The 18505-nt window shown below is 46.9% G+C and overlaps 1 long non-coding RNA gene across 1 annotated transcript in view; it reads right to left on the bottom strand.

The window, feature by feature from the left end:
* Positions 1-18505, bottom strand: part of LOC143839144 (uncharacterized) — a 45544-nt gene that overhangs the window by 9721 nt on the left and 17318 nt on the right. The window contains exon 2 of the long non-coding RNA XR_013231639.1: positions 11202-11293. This is a non-coding gene — a long non-coding RNA (uncharacterized LOC143839144). The remainder of the gene's footprint in view (positions 1-11201; positions 11294-18505) is intronic.

Genomic DNA, 18505 nt, shown 5'->3' with positions numbered 1-18505 from the left:
TTGCCAGCAGGAAGAGGAGGAAGAGGAGACCTGATCAGTATTCAGAAATCGTCTCCCCCCCCCCTTCTCTTTTTATCGGTTTATATTGTTCTTCCTGGAATCCCGCTGGCAAGGGAAGCAGGAGATAAATAAATGAACAAACAAATAGTTGCTACAGCAACTGGAATGGAGGCTGGGGTCTATGACAGAGTGGAGGAGGAGGGCTGTCCTAGGTGTTACGCATGGCAGGATCCCTGCCTTATGCCTTGGCACACTGTACTCCTTAACCAATAGCGCAGCCCGACAGTCTAGACTTGGGAGCAAGCTAGACACAGGACAGACCAAGTCACTCTGGCAGGGCAATGTCAGAGCAGACTCCATCTTAGGAAACAGGACAAGCCCAGGCTTGTTCTCAGCTACTGGTTTGGAAATCCAGGTGCCTCCATGCCCTACTCTCGACCCCCCCCCCATTGTATTTCTAAGTGAGTGGACTGGCTTCCTCCTGGTTGCCTAAGGGCACCTAGGAAAATCCTTTGTCTTGCAACATTTTTCACACTTGGCCCCTCTGCCAGGGGATATTTCCCCCACATCCTGCCAGCTAGACCTGATGGCTCTCTTCCTCAGAGACATTAATACCTTTATCCAAATCCATTTACAGCCATCACCCCCCCCCCCACTTGGCCAGGTATTGTCCTAATCTCTGGGGACCCTGGAAACTTCCAGCACATGCTTACCTGAGCCTTGTCACATAGCCCCCTTCCCAAAATCCTATAAAAACTGTGGCTTCACACAGCCACTCTGAGTGTCTTCCAACCCGGGACCTCCCACGCTGGTTCGTGCTCCTTCCTCTGACCCACCACTCCTCGGACAGGTAACTATCAAGCCTTCCACTCTTCCTCCCCCTTCTCTATATGACTGCTTGTATGTGTGTTAGCTATTTGTGTGTACTTTTGTTATTTTCCTTTCAATAAAAGCTTATATTAACATTTTACCATTTAAATCTGTGTTTGCCTTGAGTTCCTACAGGTGGAATAACCCTCGTATACAAAGGTAACGATCCGATAACGCTAAGTTACCCCCCTCTCGCAGCATTTGAGCTAATATTCCCCACAAGCTCAAAGATACGTGTTTTAGGACACGTGTCCAGCAATTTGGGTAACAGATTATGGTGGAGAATGCGGGCAGTTGCCCCAGGCTTACTCGGGAGTAAAGTGGACCCACGGCACTCTCCAGTAACCCGGACGTAAGGGGAAAAGCCCGTTTGAACTCTTGGCATAAGTGTGTGAATGTGCTCTTGGAAGTGTGCTTTCTAAAAGGGTTGGCCTCTCTCTCTCTTTTCTACCCTTTTGCTATTGTTTTGCTCCTGCTGGAGATTAGTTTCCTTTAAGGCTAGGAACACCGAGGCAAGGTTTTCTTAGGCTTAGACGGGCGGGTGGACGATACGCACCCAACAACTAGGGATTAGCCAAGCGTAGGAAGGCGTTAGGCAAAATTCCTCTTAGCTGTAGGAAGGACCAGGAAAATCCCCCTACTGCTAAAATCTGTGCAAGCAGAGTCACTCTCTGTAGCACCAAATTGCCCTGCGGCCGCAGGAGTTGGAGTTTCGAGTGTCGGGAGTGGCACGAGAACTCAAGCGGGCTTTGCGAAGCTCAGATGATCCAGGTTTTGGTAATTTTCCCCGTGTTTAGGAAAGCCAGGGCGATCCTAACCGAATAAATTAGCCGGTACCCTCAGGTTTTCTTGGTAGTTTTGTCCCTGAATCGAGAGAGCCCCGGCCATCTCGGTATAAAATAAGAAAACTAGCCAAACCCCGTAAGGACGTGCCTTGACGGGAGCCCTTCCCCTTTTCCCCTTGCCGCTTTGAAGGATATAGAAGCCGCAAGAAAATCCCCCAGTGATCTCTTCCCTAAAAATACCTTCAGGTTTTCGGTGGTTTTCCCGAGGATCAAGTGCGCTCCGGCAACCTTGATTGGAAAAATCAGCCATCTGCTTGGTTTTTGGTAGTTTTTGCCCTGAACTGAGAAGAGCCCCGGCCATTCTCAGCCAAAAACAAACTAGCCACACCCGTAAGAGGTTAAACTCCACGGGATCCTTTCCCCTCTCTCCCCTGCTGTTTAAGAGACGAGCAGCGGCTGCCCCTAAACTCATCCCCTCTGTGCTTGCTTGCCCAGCGACAAGAAGCCAGAAAACCAAGCCCCGTCCCCTTTAAGATCTTGGAAATTAATAGGAAGAAATGGCATCCAGATTCAATCTGACTAGCCTGATTGCCCGTAAGGAACCGGCAGACAGACTGACACTCTGGGTGACCAAGAAGGGCGGCCGGAACCCCTGGCGCCCGGGAGCTTTTAAAAGCTCTAACCCCCTGGAAACCCTTACCGAGGCTTTCCAAGAATGGTGCAACACCAGGAAGCTCGGGGGTGGCAGTAAGGACTCCTATGCCACTTGGGGTATGTTTGTTGCCCTTCAGGACAGTGTAGCCCAGATTGCTGAGCTGCAACATGCCCTAGAGGAGAAGGATGCCCTAGTGAAGGAGCAGGTAGCTCAGCTGACTGACCGTCTCAAACAACGGGAGGCCCAGTTAACTGATCTCCTGGAACAGCGTGAGGCTCATATCATCCACCTCTCCGAGATGGAGGACATGAGAACTGAGCGCTTGAGTGCACGGGTGGAGAAGGCTCATCAGCTTCAGACCATCCAGGAACTAGAAAGTCAGCTCCAAGCCACAAGGCAAAGAGCTGAGGTAGCAGAGGCTCGCATTCTCGAGCTAGAAGCAGAGCTAGTTAAGATCAAGGGAGCTGCACAGTTCCTAGTGGAGAACAATGTGGCCAAGCATGCTCAAGTAAGCCATGAGGCATGCCATAGAAAAATGCAGCAACTTGAAAAGCAGTTAGAGCTCCAAAGGGCTCTAGTTGCCACAATTCATACAGAGACTCTTCCCCTTCTACCTTCTGAGCCTCTGCCAGAAGAAATAACCCCCAAAATGTTCATAGAACCCCGAGGGGAAAATTCAGCTCCCTTCCACCCAGTTCTAGTTACAACCCCTGCAGATAGAACTGAGAGGCAGGAAATCCAGAAACTGCTCCCCATTGCAGGCCAGCTTAGAGAATCAGGTTCTCTTGAATTTCCCACTAACCAGGACTCCAAAAATTTAAACATTCAGGCAAACAGCGGTCTCCACTCTCAGTACAGGATCAAGAGGGAGAACCGCTTTAATCAGAATCACCCCAATTCTAATAGGAATAGAGACAATCGCTCCCTGCAGCCACCTAATGGCTGGAGCAAACAAAAGCCAGGAGAAAGGAGTAAGCCACAAAATGGTTTCCCTTCAAATAATTTTCCCCCAAATAATCTCAAACCTAAATACTTCCAGAATAGAAATTCTGCCCATCAGCAGCGCAATAAAAGAATCAGTAACAGGACTTTTCTATGGCGGGAACTTAGAAATACTGGAGCAGACATGTCCCAGTATCATGACCAACCAACATCTGTACTCATGTTTGGTTTTGTAAAGGCCATTAGAGAGAAAAGGAACAGAGACATACTTAGATGTGAGCTACAGAAAACTAGCCCCATAGAAATTTCTTCTGAATCCCCTAAGGACTGGCAGAAGGAAATAGAGAAATTTAAAACTCTTACCCAGAATCAAGATTTAGAAATTAAGGATCTTAATGAGAAAAACAAGGAATTCCAGGGTGAACTTTTAAATGTAAAAACCCATTTGCAAAACGTACTGGATTTCCAAAGCCATGCAGATAATAAATTGAAAAGAAAATACAGCAGATCCAGTAACCCAGCTTCACCTCTTGTCTTTAAAGAAGAGGAAATGTCCTCAGTTCCCCCATCACAGAGTCAGGAAGGAAACCCTGCCTCTGAACCTGTACAGAGTTCCAAAATCCAAGGTGACAACCATTATTTTAACAGGGAAGAATTTGTTGCAAGGACAACATTCTTTTTCAATTTTCTCTTAGCTTCCCTCCTCCCAGTAAATGTTGCAAGCAAAAATTTTCAAATTTTAAATTTGGCTGCAATTGGTAGAGCCTCCAGCTATAGTTGCAGTCACACTGAAACAGCCACTATTTTGCAATCTTAAAACAGACTCTCTTTGTCTAACTGCCTTCCTAGGCACTCAGCCCCATGACTCATGCCTTGCTCTCCCCTATCCAGGCAAATAATCTACATAACTAAGGAACTTTAACAGCACAGAAAGTATTCTTTCTTCTCAAATCAGGAAGGGAAGAAGTTTTGTTTCTTTAAAGACTGACCCCTACCTCAGAGAGAATCTAAGGGGGGGGGGGGAGAGTACAGTAAAATAGTTCTGTTCTAAAATATGTTTAGTTTTAGTTTTTATTTTAAGACAATTTTGGCTGCTTATAGTATTTGAAATATTTTCTCTTTGAGAAAGGGCATTCCCTCCATAGCTTTTCCTTCCCTCTGACATTTTTACTTCCTATTTCAAATTTTAATTGGCAGTTAACATTTTTCCCCCCTCTTTTCATAAGACAATTTTGTTTAAAAATCTGTTTTTGCAATTTTGCTTTTGTTTTGAATATGTTTAGAAAGCTTCATACAGACCTTTCATTTGGGTACTCAGGCTTCCACGCAGCCTGACTCCTATGAAAAGGCACTCTGTGTATGTACAGAGGAACAGTCTTTCCTCCTTAAAAACACCATTCTTTTGACATACTATTGTGTAATGGGACTCTGACTTCATCTTCATGTTCCTCTCATTCATTCTTTACTCCAATGTAACTTTTAAAAGAAGCAATTGGCATCCAATCAGCCTGGCCTACAAGCAGGCAGATTTCAGTCTGAAAAACAAGTTTCTATTCCTCAATCCTTGAATGTTCTTTAAGGTTATTTGTTTTATTCATTTTTATAAGAAAACCTTTTCTTTTAGATTTGTGCTTATGTGCTCTAACTTTTTAGATTGTTTATGTCAATCCACAATATTTTGCCATGTTTTTGAGTCCTCTTTCAATTAGGAGTCCTCTCTTGTGCTCTTTATAGCAAGATCTTTATAGATCACAATCAAGTTTTGTTTTTGAAGCTTTCTTTTTGTGTTTTGATTTATCTTATGTTCCTTAGAAAGAAAAATCTGTAATGTTTTCTGCTTATGCTTTTAACCTATTGCATATCAGAGCTTCTATTTCTTGTTGTGCTTATTAACTGGGAAGCAATTGACCAGATTCTATCTAGCAATTCTTCTTTTTTCCCCTCATATATATATTTGTATTTGAGCTGCTAATCTATTCATTCATAGACCATTTGCAACATGTTTGCAGGAACTTTTAACTTTGGCTCTTTGATTCTTTTTCTGAATGCTTCTTTTTACACAACAGTGCAGAAGGCCAGTAGGCCTAGCCTCTTCTTACAGGACTTGAAGGACTTTGTCTCCTCTTGTGTATTTCTACAAAGCATCTTGCTTCAGTCGCCCATAGTAATCTATCAGTTTTCTCTCGAATTCCCAAACTCACCAGGAGTTTGGCATCCTCCTTCCCTTGTCTTATGATTGCACTCTAATCTCCATCTCCCTCCCTGGAGATGGCATCTAGCTCCTCTTAAATTCTATTTTCAGTCTCTGTAAGGTCATGGTGGGCACCCACCACAGTAGATCTTTTTGACAGTCACTTATGGGGGCAGCCCTCTGCTCCAATCTTTCATTTGAGTTCATTGTCTTCAAAGCTCTAAATTTTGAGTATTTTTCCTAATCTGCATATCCATCAGGCTGGGTGCCTCCTTGAGCCCAGCCTCAGCAGACTTTGCAGCATCACTCTTTGCAGCTACACACACTTCTCCATCGAACATTTGTCAATCTTCATCCTTCTCTCAATTGGGTGTCTCCCCCTTGAGCTCTTCAGCTCCACTGTGCTGTTGATGCCGTGGGTCACTCAAATATTCTTGCAACCCACGTCTGCCAAGTCTGCCCTAAGGAGGCTCCAGGCTTGTGCATCACAACCAATTCCTGATGGTCCTGCCTGCATGCTGTTCCTGCTCGCCAACCTCCAGACCTGACCTGGTCAAAGATGACAGCGTTCCTCTGCCTGCATTTCCTGTGGATGTGTCCTGTGACCTGCTGTTCTGCACTTTCTGCCCCAGCCTACTTGCTGGTGAACTACTGATGCTTGCTGTTTACCCCAGCTCCTGCTGTATGAAGCCTCACTGCCCAGCCTGCCTGCTGCTTCTTCTATGTGCAATCTCTGACCCTGCGTACGCTCTGACGCCCTGGATTAGTGCCTTTACTGCCTCTTCCCCTGCCATTTCAGTCACAAGGGGGGGAAGAAAGATCAACTGGTATGCTGAACACATCTCCAGCTATTGGCTTGTTTCCACAACCACTTTTTTTTTTACCCCCATGGAGGAACCTCCTTTACCATTCTATGTGTTTGCAAACATCACCCAGCAATGTCTTATATATATATGCATATATATATCAACATCTTCAACTGCTGAACCAGTTGCTCATCCTCATCAATCCTCATGTTCAACTATTCAAGGAATCTCCAGCTTCACTCCCACCTTTGCCAATGGGACAAGGGGGGGAGGAAGTTTTTCAAACTGTATTGTCTGTATTCCAAATTGTATTGTGCCCTGTATTTCAACTCACTGTCTATTGCATTGTGCCTGTATCAGTTTTAAATATGTATATAAGTTTTGCTAAATTGCTTAGCTTTACCTTGTTCTTATTGCATTGCTTATTAGAAGCCATTGCTTAGTTCATTGTCTAACTTTTTAGTTTCTGTCACTTTCTGCCTGCTTCATAGTAATTGTTTGATATTCATTGCCAGCATTTTTAGGATTGCCTAGTGCTCGCATTCTAAAATATTGCTCAGGTATTGCCCACAGTTTCCTGCCTGCATAGAATTTGGTTTTCACTGCATTTGCTTTTTTTTTCTATTGTTTGCTAGATTGTCTTGCTCAACGTATTAGTTTGCATTGGTTCATTGCTTTATTCATATGGTGGACACCTCACGCTTAGCTAGTTCATAGTTCATGTATGTTACATTTAGTTTTGAGTGGTTGTGGTAAAGAGGAACAGCAACTTCACAGCTTTCCTTAAGTCACCCAAACCCCTCCTAAATGTGTTTTGTTTTTAATTTGGCTTAAGTTTTTGTAGTTTTTGTAGTGGCAGAAGATGGCCCCACTTTTCTCTCTGAATTTCTAGTCTGAATTTCAATCTTTGCCGCCACTAACGCATTATACATTGGTCTGTAGTGAATAAATTGGACATATAATTCACTACAGAAGGGGGGGAATGTTACGCATGGCAGGATCCCTGCCTTATGCCTTGGCACACTGTACTCCTTAACCAATAGCGCAGCGCGACAGTCTAGACTTGGGAGCAAGCTAGACACAGGACAGACCAAGTCACTCTGGCAGGGCAATGTCAGAGCAGACTCCATCTTAGGAAACAGGACAAGCCCAGGCTTGTTCTCAGCTACTGGTTTGGAAATCCAGGTGCCTCCATGCCCTACTCTCGACCCCCCCCCATTGTATTTCTAAGTGAGTGGACTGGCTTCCTCCTGGTTGCCTAAGGGCACCTAGGAAAATCCTTTGTCTTGCAACATTTTTCACACTTGGCCCCTCTGCCAGGGGATATTTCCCCCACATCCTGCCAGCTAGACCTGATGGCTCTCTTCCTCAGAGACATTAATACCTTTATCCAAATCCATTTACAGCCATCACCCCCCCCCCCCCACTTGGCCAGGTATTGTCCTAATCTCTGGGGACCCTGGAAACTTCCAGCACATGCTTACCTGAGCCTTGTCACATAGCCCCCTTCCCAAAATCCTATAAAAACTGTGGCTTCACACAGCCACTCTGAGTGTCTTCCAACCCGGGACCTCCCACGCTGGTTCGTGCTCCTTCCTCTGACCCACCACTCCTCGGACAGGTAACTATCAAGCCTTCCACTCTTCCTCCCCCTTCTCTATATGACTGCTTGTATGTGTGTTAGCTATTTGTGTGTACTTTTGTTATTTTCCTTTCAATAAAAGCTTATATTAACATTTTACCATTTAAATCTGTGTTTGCCTTGAGTTCCTACAGGTGGAATAACCCTCGTATACAAAGGTAACGATCCGATAACGCTAAGTTACCCCCCTCTCGCAGCATTTGAGCTAATATTCCCCACAAGCTCAAAGATACGTGTTTTAGGACACGTGTCCAGCAATTTGGGTAACATAGGGGTAGCGTTGGGTGTCCCAACGGGTTTGGTCAGATCCACCTTGGTTTTCTGATGTTCATCGCAAGCTGGAGGTACTGCAATGGCTATGCACACGAATGAATTTGAAACTGCTTCCTCCTGCATCAAACCTACGGTATTGTCAACTCAGACTTGCAGCAGCTCCCCAGGTTGCCTCAGGTTGAGTTCGTTCATGCCACCTGCTGCCTGGTCCTTTTAACTGGAGATGCCGGGGATTGAACTAGGGACCTTCTGCATGCCAAGCAGAGGTTCTTCTATTGAGCCAGGGGCTCAGGTTGAGGTGTTTCCCCAAATTGGCTGCCTGGTCCTTTTGACTCGAGATGCTGAGGATTGAATCGGGGAACTTCTGCATGCCAAGCAGAGGTTCTTCTACTGAGCCAGGGTCTCAGGCTGAGGTCCTTTCCCCAAACTGGCTGCCTGGTCCTTTTCACTGGAGATGCCAGGGATTGAACCAGGGATCTTTTGCAAGCCAAGCAAAGGTTCTTCCCAAGCCTCGGTTGCTGATCAAACTGGGATAAAAAATGGCTAGAGAGCCCTTTGCCTGTATCTTGGCTGGATCAAGAAGGACTAGAGAGCCCTTTGCCCATATCTTGGCTGGATCAAGAAGGACTAGAGAGCCCTTTGCCCATATCTTGGCTGGATCAAGAAGGACTAGAGAGCCCTTTGCCCATATCTTGGCTGGATCAAGAAGGACTAGAGAGCCCTTTGCCCATATCTTGGCTGGATCAAGAAGGACTAGAGAGCCCTTTGCCCATATCTTGGCCGGATCAAGAAGGACTAGAGAGCCCTTTGCCCATATCTTGGCCGGATCAAGAAGGACTAGAGAGCCCTTTGCCCATATCTTGGCCGGATCAAGAAGGACTAGAGAGCCCTTTGCCCATATCTTGGCCGGATCAAGAAGGACTAGAGAGCCCTTTGCCCATATCTTGGCTGGAACAGAAACAAGCGAGGCCATTAGGCCCTTGGCATTGGCCCAGTATAAAGACAGCCTTTAAAAAAAAAAAGAATTACCTACCAGTTGTTGTTTATTCCAACAGAGCCCACAACTGAGATGCATGTTTCAATTAACCACAAAAGCACAGAAAACGTTTCATCTCCCCTTTAATAATAAAAAGAAGCCGAGGAGGGGAAATTCTCATTAAAACCATGCTTCCCAACTTGCTGTTATGCCGCTAATTGACTCCCTCCTCCGATTGATTTTGATGTGGGTGACTTGGTTAATTAACTAAATCACCCCAGAGCCGTCCCCCCCCCCCCCAGGCATCCCCTCTCAATGCCCCGGGAGATCTTATCTTAACGTGCCAGGTGACTTGGTAGACATAGATCTCTTTTGGCCCACTCTGTGGGGTACCGGTGTTGGCCATTTTCTGCCCTGTGTGTTTAATCGAAGCCCCCAATGAATGTAGCTCTATGAAAGCTTAATGCCTCCATGGGGGGCAGGCGGAGAGGACGCAAAAAGGGGCCGGAAGGGGGCCAGCAGAAAAACCGGCCTGTCTTGAAGGTGGAGATTGCAGAGAATCGGGGAGCTCATTGTTAAAGTGGAAAAGATTGATCAGGCCTGCTGGATACATAATTTGGAGACTGTGAGAAGGCCTTGGTGTAAAAGAGCTTCAGCGGAAAATGTGTTACTTGTCATCTGAAACTGATCACCCACCAGAAAGGAAGGCAAGTTGGATGAGACCGTAAAACAAGGGTCCCCAGCCTTTTTGACCCTGTGGGCAAATTTGGGATTCTGCCAGGGCACAGTTAGAATCAGAGAATCATAGCATTGAGGGGAACCTCCTGAGTCATCTAGTCCAACCCCCTGCACTGTGCAGGACACTCACAACCCTCTTGCTCATCCACTGTCACCTGCCACCCCCTTGAACCTTCACAGAATCAGCCTCTCCATCAGATGGCTATCCAGCCTCTATTTAAAAATCTCCAAAGATGGAGAACCCACCACCTCCCAAGGAAGCCTGTTCCACCGAGGAACCGCTCTGACTGTCAGGAATTTCTTCCGGATATTTGAACGGAATTTAGAATCATAGAATCCTAGAGTTGGAAGGGACCTCCTGGGTTGTCTAGTCCAACCCCCTGCACTATGCAGGACACTCAGATCCCAATCGCTCATCTACTGTCACCTGACACCCCCTTGAACCTTCACAGAATCAGCCTCTCCATCAGATGGCTATCCAGCCTCTATTTAAAAATCTCCAAAGATGGAGAACCCACCACCTCCCAAGGAAGCCTGTTCCACCGAGGAACCGCTCTCACTGTCAGGAACTTCTTCCGGATGTTTGAACGGAATTTAGAATCATAGAATCCTAGAGTTGGAAGGGACCTCCTGGGTCGTCTAGTCCAACCCCCTGCACTATGCAGGACACTCAGATCCCAATCGCTCATCCACTGTCACCTGCCACCCCCTTGAACCTTCACAGAATCAGCCTCTCCGTCAGATGGCTATCCAGCCTCTATTTAAAAATCTCCAAAGATGGAGAACCCACCACCTCCCAAGGAAGCCTGTTCCACTGAGGAACCGCTCTGACTGTCAGGAACTTCTTCCGGATGTTTAGACAGAATTTCTTTTGATTTAATTTCATCCCATTGGTTCTGTCCCGTCCCTCCGGGCTCTCTTCATTTCAAAAACGGGTCTGAGGACTGAGGTTCATGTCTGCCCCACAACTACTCCAGCATCCACCCCAGATGACAGCTAACAGCTCTTGATGCTTCATGGCTGGCTATTAAAGGGTGCGTTATGTACCCATTTCAAAATATACAAGGCATTTCTTGTCCATGGATACAATACAAACCATCTGTATTCCCCCCCCCCTCAGGAAGTAATTTTTCTCCCCGTGTCAGATGGGGGGATGGAGGAGGAGAAAAGGATTTTGGATCAAGTTCTTTGTAATCCCCCACTGAACAGAGCTATTTTGCGTCATCGGAAAAGATCATTTCTACCTCTGCCTACGGCAGAAGGATGGATTAAGTTGGCACAATAGATGTGGAAAGGTGATTGAAAGATTAGTGGACGAGTCACCTCTGTTAATGCCCGAAGACTGTTTTTCCCTTCCTTGTCTTCTCCAAACGCGCAGAGCCCTTCAATCGGAGGTCCCTTTAGATGCCTCACATCTGCAGAAGGCGTCGAAAGAAAAACAGGGTGTAAAAGTGGACAATCATAACAGGCCTGCGAAACACAATACGTCAGTAGGGTTCAGAGCCATCTTGGAGTTAAGAGCAGTTTGCCATTTGCCATTGCCTGCCAAGAGCCAGCCTGGTGTAGGGGTTAGGAGCACCGACTTCTAATCTGGCAAGCTGGGTTTGATTCCCCGCTCCTCCTCCACATGCAGCCAGCTGGGTGACCTTAAGCTAGTCACAGCCCTGATAGGGCTGTTCGTATAGAGCAGTAATATCAGGGCTCTCTCAGCCCCACCTCCCTCACAGGGTGTCTGTTGTGGGGAGAGGAAAGCCTTATGCGGGTTGGGACACACATACCTGAGGGACCACCTATCGCCCTATGACCCCTGCAGGGCTTTATGCTTTATGGTTGAGGCTGGGGTCGGCAAGATAGATGAATGCCCCCCCACTAACCATGGGTATGAGTAGTACATCGTCGACCTCCTTCCTCAGCCCTCCTGTAGTAAGGGATGTGGGGGGGGGATTCTGCCATGTTGGAATTTTTTCCCTGTCTTTTAATGGGGGTTTTATAAGACTTTGTAACCTGCCATGAGCCGATTTGGAAGTGGCGAGGAATATATGGAAAAAATAAAAATAAAAATAAAAATAAAAATAAAAATAAAAATAAAAATAAAAATAAAAATAAAAATAAAAATAAAAATAAAAATAAAAATAAAAATAAAAATAAAAATAAAAATAAAAATAAAAATAAAAATAAAAATAAAAATAAAAATAAAAATAAAAATAAAAATAAAAATAAAAATAAAAATAAAAATAAAAATAAAAATAAAAATAAACACCTGGATGTGTTCTGAAGTAATTTTCTAGAAACTTCTACCTGAGACGTAATTTTCTACAAACGTCTACCTGGACATGTTCTGAGGTAATTTTCTAGAAACAACCTGGGAAATGTTCTGATTGGTTCATTGTCATCACCTGATGCAGGTAGGCCAACAACTTTAATTGCCCTGGGAACTTGGAGACAAGAGGCTAGCTTGGATTCTGAAGGACTAGAGCAGGGGTAGTCAAACTGCGGCCCTCCAGATGTCCATGGACTACAATTCCCATGAGCCCCTGCCAGCATTCCCTGGCAGGAGCTCATGGACATCTGGAGGGCCGCAGTTTGACTACCCCTGGTCTAGAGACCTACCCCTATGGGCAACGCAGATATTCACTGGAGCTGAGGGCAGTATTTCCATGGAAGTAAAGTTGTGACGCCTGAGACAATATCTGTTGTATTAGGCTGTGAAGCTCTCTAGTTGGAAAGACTACTTGACACAAAGAGTGATTAAAGTGTGCAATTCACTGCCAGAGGATGTAACACCTAAAGGGGAGTAGACAAATTCATGGAAGATCAATAGCTAAATGCCAGGGTGACTGAGCGAAACCTCCACATTCGGAAGCACTAAGCCTCTGAATCCCAGAGTCAGGAGGCAGCACCATGAGAAGGTCTTGGCCTCTATGCCCTGTTGTTGGCCCTCCTGAGGACCTCGTTGGCCACCATGTGAAACAAGATGCTGCACTAGATGGACCACTGGTCTGAACCAGCAAGGCTCTTCTTGTGTTCTCATGAAGGCCTCAGCCTCTATGCCCTGTTTTTGGCCCTCCAGAGGAACTGGGTGAGACAGAACGTTGGACTAGAAGGACCAGTGGCCTGATCCAGCAGGGCTCTCCTCATGTACTTATGAAGGCCTTGGCCTCTCCGCCCTGTGTTTGGCCCTCCAGAGGAACTGGTTGGCCACTGTGTGAGAAAGGATGCTGGAGTGGATGGACCACTGGTCTGACCCAGCAGGGCTCTTCTTAGGTTCTTATGGATGTAAATGGATTATCACCATCAATTAAATCTGGAGAATTGGGGGTGGTACCTGGGGAGGTTGAGGCTTAAGGAAGGGCCTTAGTGTGGCATAACACCACAGAGTCCACCCTCCACAGTAGCCCTGTCCTTTGGGGGAACCCCTGATTTCCGTCCCTTCGGAACAAGATGTAATTCCAGGAGATGTCTGGTCTTCACTTGGAGGCTGGCAGGCCCATAATTCCATTTGAATGCCGAAATCAAAAGGCTCAAAGGGGAATTCCAGGAGAGAAATGTGGATGAAACAAAAACACTTACAAGCACAAAACAGAAGAATACAAAGGAGCCACAAAAAGGGAGCAGGATGGTCCCCCGATTTCAAACACTTCCTGCCATCTTCCAGTTCTGTTTCAATTGTCTTTCATTCTTTCCAGGCTCCCGCTCTCTCCCCCCGTCTTTCTCCCAGGCACTGTTTCCCCTCTTTCAAAGGCTTCTGTGTTCAGTGCCAACTTCCTAAGCCGTTCTAACTTCTGTTCCTGCGACTCTCAGGCAGGTTTTGTTTATCGACATCTTACAGACGACTACCGCCCAGAGTTGTTGTCTTGGCACGCTTGCTTTTTGTCTCCCCCATTCCCCAAAAAAGGAGAGATGGAGAGAAAGCCTTCTTAGGCACGCAGCGATCAGCATGCCCGCTAGGCCCGGTGGAGAAAGTCCTACGGATTAGAGGAGGCATTAATATGGATGTGACAGACACGCTGGAAAGAAGAGCTCGCTGGCCATGATTAATGGGATCAGAGGCAGTGGCGAGATCGCGAAACAATGGCCGCTGGAAGGGAAACGTCGTTTTTAGGAAATCGTGCCTGGGTCAGCCAGGATAGCCTGCCAGCATGGCACTGGGACCAAAAGAAACCTCTAGGAAACAGGACGGGCGGGGAGATGTAGCCGTAGGTGTGAAGCATGGCCAAGAAATCTGCATTTGTAGAGATCCACCTTCTAGTCACTCGATGGACCAGCACTCTGATCCAGTAGGGCTCTTCTTATTGGTCTTAGGATGCTGGACTCGATGAACCTAAGAGCATCAGAAGAGGACTACCTGCTCAGACCCGTGGTCCATCTAGACCAGCATCTTAAGAACATCAGAAGAGCCCTGCTGGGTCAGACCAGTGGTCCTTTTAGTCCAGCATCTAAGAACATCAGAAGAGACCTGCTGGATCAGACCAGGGGTCATAGAATAATAGAATCATAGAATCATAGAATCATAGAGTTGGAAGGGGCCATACAGTCCATCTAGTCCAACCCCCTGCTCAATGCAGGATCAGCCCAAAGCATCCTAAAACAAAATCTGGGGCCAAGGGACCAAGCCCTATGAAGATAGGTTGAGGGACTTGGGAATGTTCAGCCTGGAGAAAAGGAGGTTGAAAGGGGACATGATAGCCCTCTTTAAGGATTTGAAAGGTTGTCACTTGAAAGAGGGCAGGATGCTGTTCCCGTTGGCTGCAGAGGAGAGGACACGCAGTAATGGGTTTAAACTTCAAGTACAACGATATAGGCTAGATATCAGGAAAATTATCACAGTCAGAGTAGTTCAGCAGTGGAATAGGCTGCCTGAGGAGGTGGTGAGCTCCCCCTCACTGGCAGTCTTCAAGCAAAGGTTGGATACACACTTTTCTTGGATGCTTTAGGATGCTCTGGGCTGATCCTGCGTTGAGCAGGGGGTTGGACTAGATGGCCTGTATGGCCCCTTCCAACTCTAGGATTCTGTGATTCTAAAACATCCAAGAAAAGCATCCATCTAGTCCAGCATCCTAAGAACGTCAGAAGAGCCCTGCTGGAGAAGGTGGAGTCTATAGCATTGTATCCTGCTGCTGAAGTCCCCTCCCAAGGCCCATCCTCCCTATGCTCCACCCCCCAAAATCAACAGATTTTTTTTCCAACCCGGAGCTGGGAACTAGAAGAAGGAGAAGAAGAAGAGTTGGTTCTTATATGGCACTTTTCTCTACCAGAAGGAGTCTCAAAGTGGCTCACAATGGCCTTCCCTTTCCTCTCCCCACAACAGACACCCTGGGAGGGAGGTTAGAACAACTTTATCAGTGCTGTATTATTTATTTATTTTCGCATTTCCATACTGCCGCTCTCCAAATGTCTCTCAGCAGTTCACAGCAGTAGATAAAATACAATAAAACCCTCTAAATACACCCCTTACATTACATTAGACAGATGGTGATCTATTCCTATTAAGAATTCTAATTCCCCGCTCCCCTCCCCCCTGCCCCATTCAGCCCATGGGTCAAAGTTCTCTCTTACTGGGAGCAAGGGACCAGATCCGATCACACATTGGGGGATCCTCCGATGGTAACACCGAGACCCCACCCTGGCCTCAACCAAATGCCTGGCAGAAGAGCTCCGTCTTGCAGGCCCTGAGGAAACCTGACAACTCCGGCAGGGCCCTTAGCTCTTCCACCAGGTTGGGGCCAGAACCAAAAAGGCCCTGGCTCTGGTTGAGGCCAGGCAGATATCCTGGGGGCCCGGGACAACCAATAAGCTCATACCCACAGAGGGAAGAGCCCTGCGGGAAGCATAAGCAGCTAAGCAGTCCCACTTTGGTGAGCTGAAGGTCACTCAACTGGCTGCCTCTCTTAACCACCATGCCAAGCTGGTACCTTGGCGGCCCCCGCAGCTGTTCCACACATAGCCACCTTTTCCTCCATCCTATTTGCCACAAGCAGAACTTACTGCTGAGGAAAAGGTGCATCATGCCCTGGCTTAAGATAAAGGTAAAGGTATCCCCTGTGCAAGCACCAGGTCATGTCTGACACTTGGGGTGACGCCCTCCAGAGTTTTCATGGCAGACTCAATACGGGGTGGTTTGCCAGTGCCTTCCCCAGTCATCACCATTAACCCCCCTGCAAGCTGGGTCCTCATTTTACCGACCTCGGAAGGATGGCAGGCTGAGTCAACCTTGAGCCAACTACTGGGATTGAACTCCCAGCCTCATGGGCAGAGCTTCAGACTGCAAGTCAGCTGCCTTACCACTCTGCGCCACAAGAGGCTCTACGCCCTGGCTTAGATTCCTGAAATCAAAGGCCCACAGATCAGATCTGGGCCTACGCAGGCGAGCAACGAGGAGACTCGAATTTCCACTCTTTGCTTGCCGTTTTCACTCTCTTCCTCCCTGCCTCCCCCAACTGCCCCATTCTGCAGGACTTCTGTAATTAAGACATTACGGCAACTGCATCAGCCGCGGCTTTAAAGAAGCAAAACACTCATTACTGCTTTCGTGAGGGTACGGCCCGCCAGCTTTTAATTTGGACGCTCCCTTCTTCTCCCCGTGTATCTTTTTTTCGGCGCGCGTTCGCGGCGTACGGAACTCCGTCACCCCTCCTGATTATTCCGAGGAGAAAAATTACAGGAGTGACACAAATTACTAATTACTTTTATTATGCAGTGATTATAGAGTGTGTTTTTTTATTATTTAAAGAAAAGGCTGGAAGTTGTTTCGGCAAATTCCGCTTTTAAAAGAAATAATTGTTGGGTAGCAAATGTGCTAAATTAAGTTAGCTCCTGCCAGATATAGCCCCCACCCCCGTTCTTCTCCCTGGATTGTCTGCACGGCAATTAAGGAACAATTTATTTACATGGGAGTCAATCCCCGAGGAATTCGCCATCCAAAATTCTCAACTTCTCTCCAGAACTGCTATATATTGAAGAACTAAAGGCTGTCCTCTTGTAGGCAGCCCAGGCAAACATGATCCCATCAGGTCTCTAAAGCTAAACTAGCTCTTGGGCGGACGACCTTCAAGGAACACTAGAGGTGACACACACAGGGACAGGCAATGGACAGCCAACTCTGAACGTCTCTTGCCCGACTGCCAGACAATCATAGGCTCTCCTGGGTACATGACAAACATACCATATGATCGATCTATCAATCAATGGCAGGTAGGCAAATCCACACCCTGGGACAGCCACCAATTCATGGACGATTTTCAGATTACGGTTCTAAACCAGGTGTTATTCACAGTTGGCCCAATTTTGAGTAGTGTTGAGTAGAATTTGAGTAGAATTTTGAGAGCCAGTTTGGTGTAGTGGTTAGGAGTGCCAAGCCAGGTTCGATTCTGCACTCCCCCACATGCAGCCAGCTGGGTGACTTTGGCGCTGATAAAGCTGTTCTGACCGACCAGGAATATCAGGGCTCTCTCAGCCTCACCCAACTCACAGGGTGTCTGTTGTGGGGAGATGAAGGTAAGGCGATTGTAAGCCGCTTGGAGACTCCTTCAGGTAGAGAAAAGCAGCATATAAGAACCAACTCTTCTTCTAGATCAAATTTCCTTCCATCTCTGAAGCACGATGGTCACTTCAAACTGTACAGCTTTTTCCTCCTGCCCCTTTTCACCGCTTGATCTTCCTCAAAGGTCTTTTTTGAAAAACATTCCAAGTTGAGTGCTATAGCGCTATAACAACATAGTGTTTCAGTGCTATAGGGCAAAGGGCAGGAGGAGTCCTTTGCATCCGCATGATGCTGCATTTTGCATAGAGCACCACGCCGTGTGTACCCAAAAGCAGAACACCATGTCTTGTGCTTAAAAAACAAGAAGAATCCACATCAAATTTACAATCCCAGGAACATCCCAGCCCGTTCCCCACACTCAAGAAGGTGGCGTGGTGTGCTAGGATCACATCTATGACTCTGACGGCAGAACTCTCACCTCCAAGCATTTCATTCAACGACGTTTCCCAGGGTTTTCATCCAACGCTTTTTTTTGCCTTGCCCGTAATCACGGAAATACTGTTTGACAGCTTAGCGGACTTTTTTCTCCTTTGTAACTGTTTATGCCGACACAGTGCCAGAATAAGTGATTTCCAAGCCCTTTCGGAGCTCCAAGCCAAGTTGCCATCCTGCTTTACATTGATGCGTTTTGTTAAGCCCTGGGAAGAAACGTGCTTTTTTTTTCCCCCCTGTGGAAATCCAAATGGAGCAAAAACTTCACTCTGAGTTTTAAAGGTTTTTTTCCCCCCCTCTGGCAGGAAACGGGAGGGGAGGGGAAGGAAACAATTCATTTGCTTTCCAGACATACCTGAACACTCTTTTATGCAAATGCTAACCAATCTAGCTGGAAAAGGGAATGGATAGATCACACCACCTTGGTGTAGTGGCCAAGAGCAGCGGCCTCTAATCTTGAAAGCCGGGTTTGATCCCCCATTTCTCCACAAGCAGCATGTTGGGTGAACTTCGGCTAGTCACAGTCCTGTCTGACAGTTCTCCCAGAGCTCTCTCGGCCTCACCTACCTCACAGGGTGTCAATTGTGGGGAGAGGAAGAAAAGGCGATTGTAAGCTGCTTTGAGACTCCTTTGGGCAGCGAAAAGTGGGACATAA

Source organism: Paroedura picta, chromosome 5 (assembly GCF_049243985.1).
Source record: "Paroedura picta isolate Pp20150507F chromosome 5, Ppicta_v3.0, whole genome shotgun sequence".
Lineage (NCBI taxonomy): Eukaryota > Metazoa > Chordata > Lepidosauria > Squamata > Gekkonidae > Paroedura > Paroedura picta.
The sequence above is the reverse complement of the archived record's forward strand: the minus strand, read 5'-3'. Positions and strand labels throughout refer to the sequence as shown.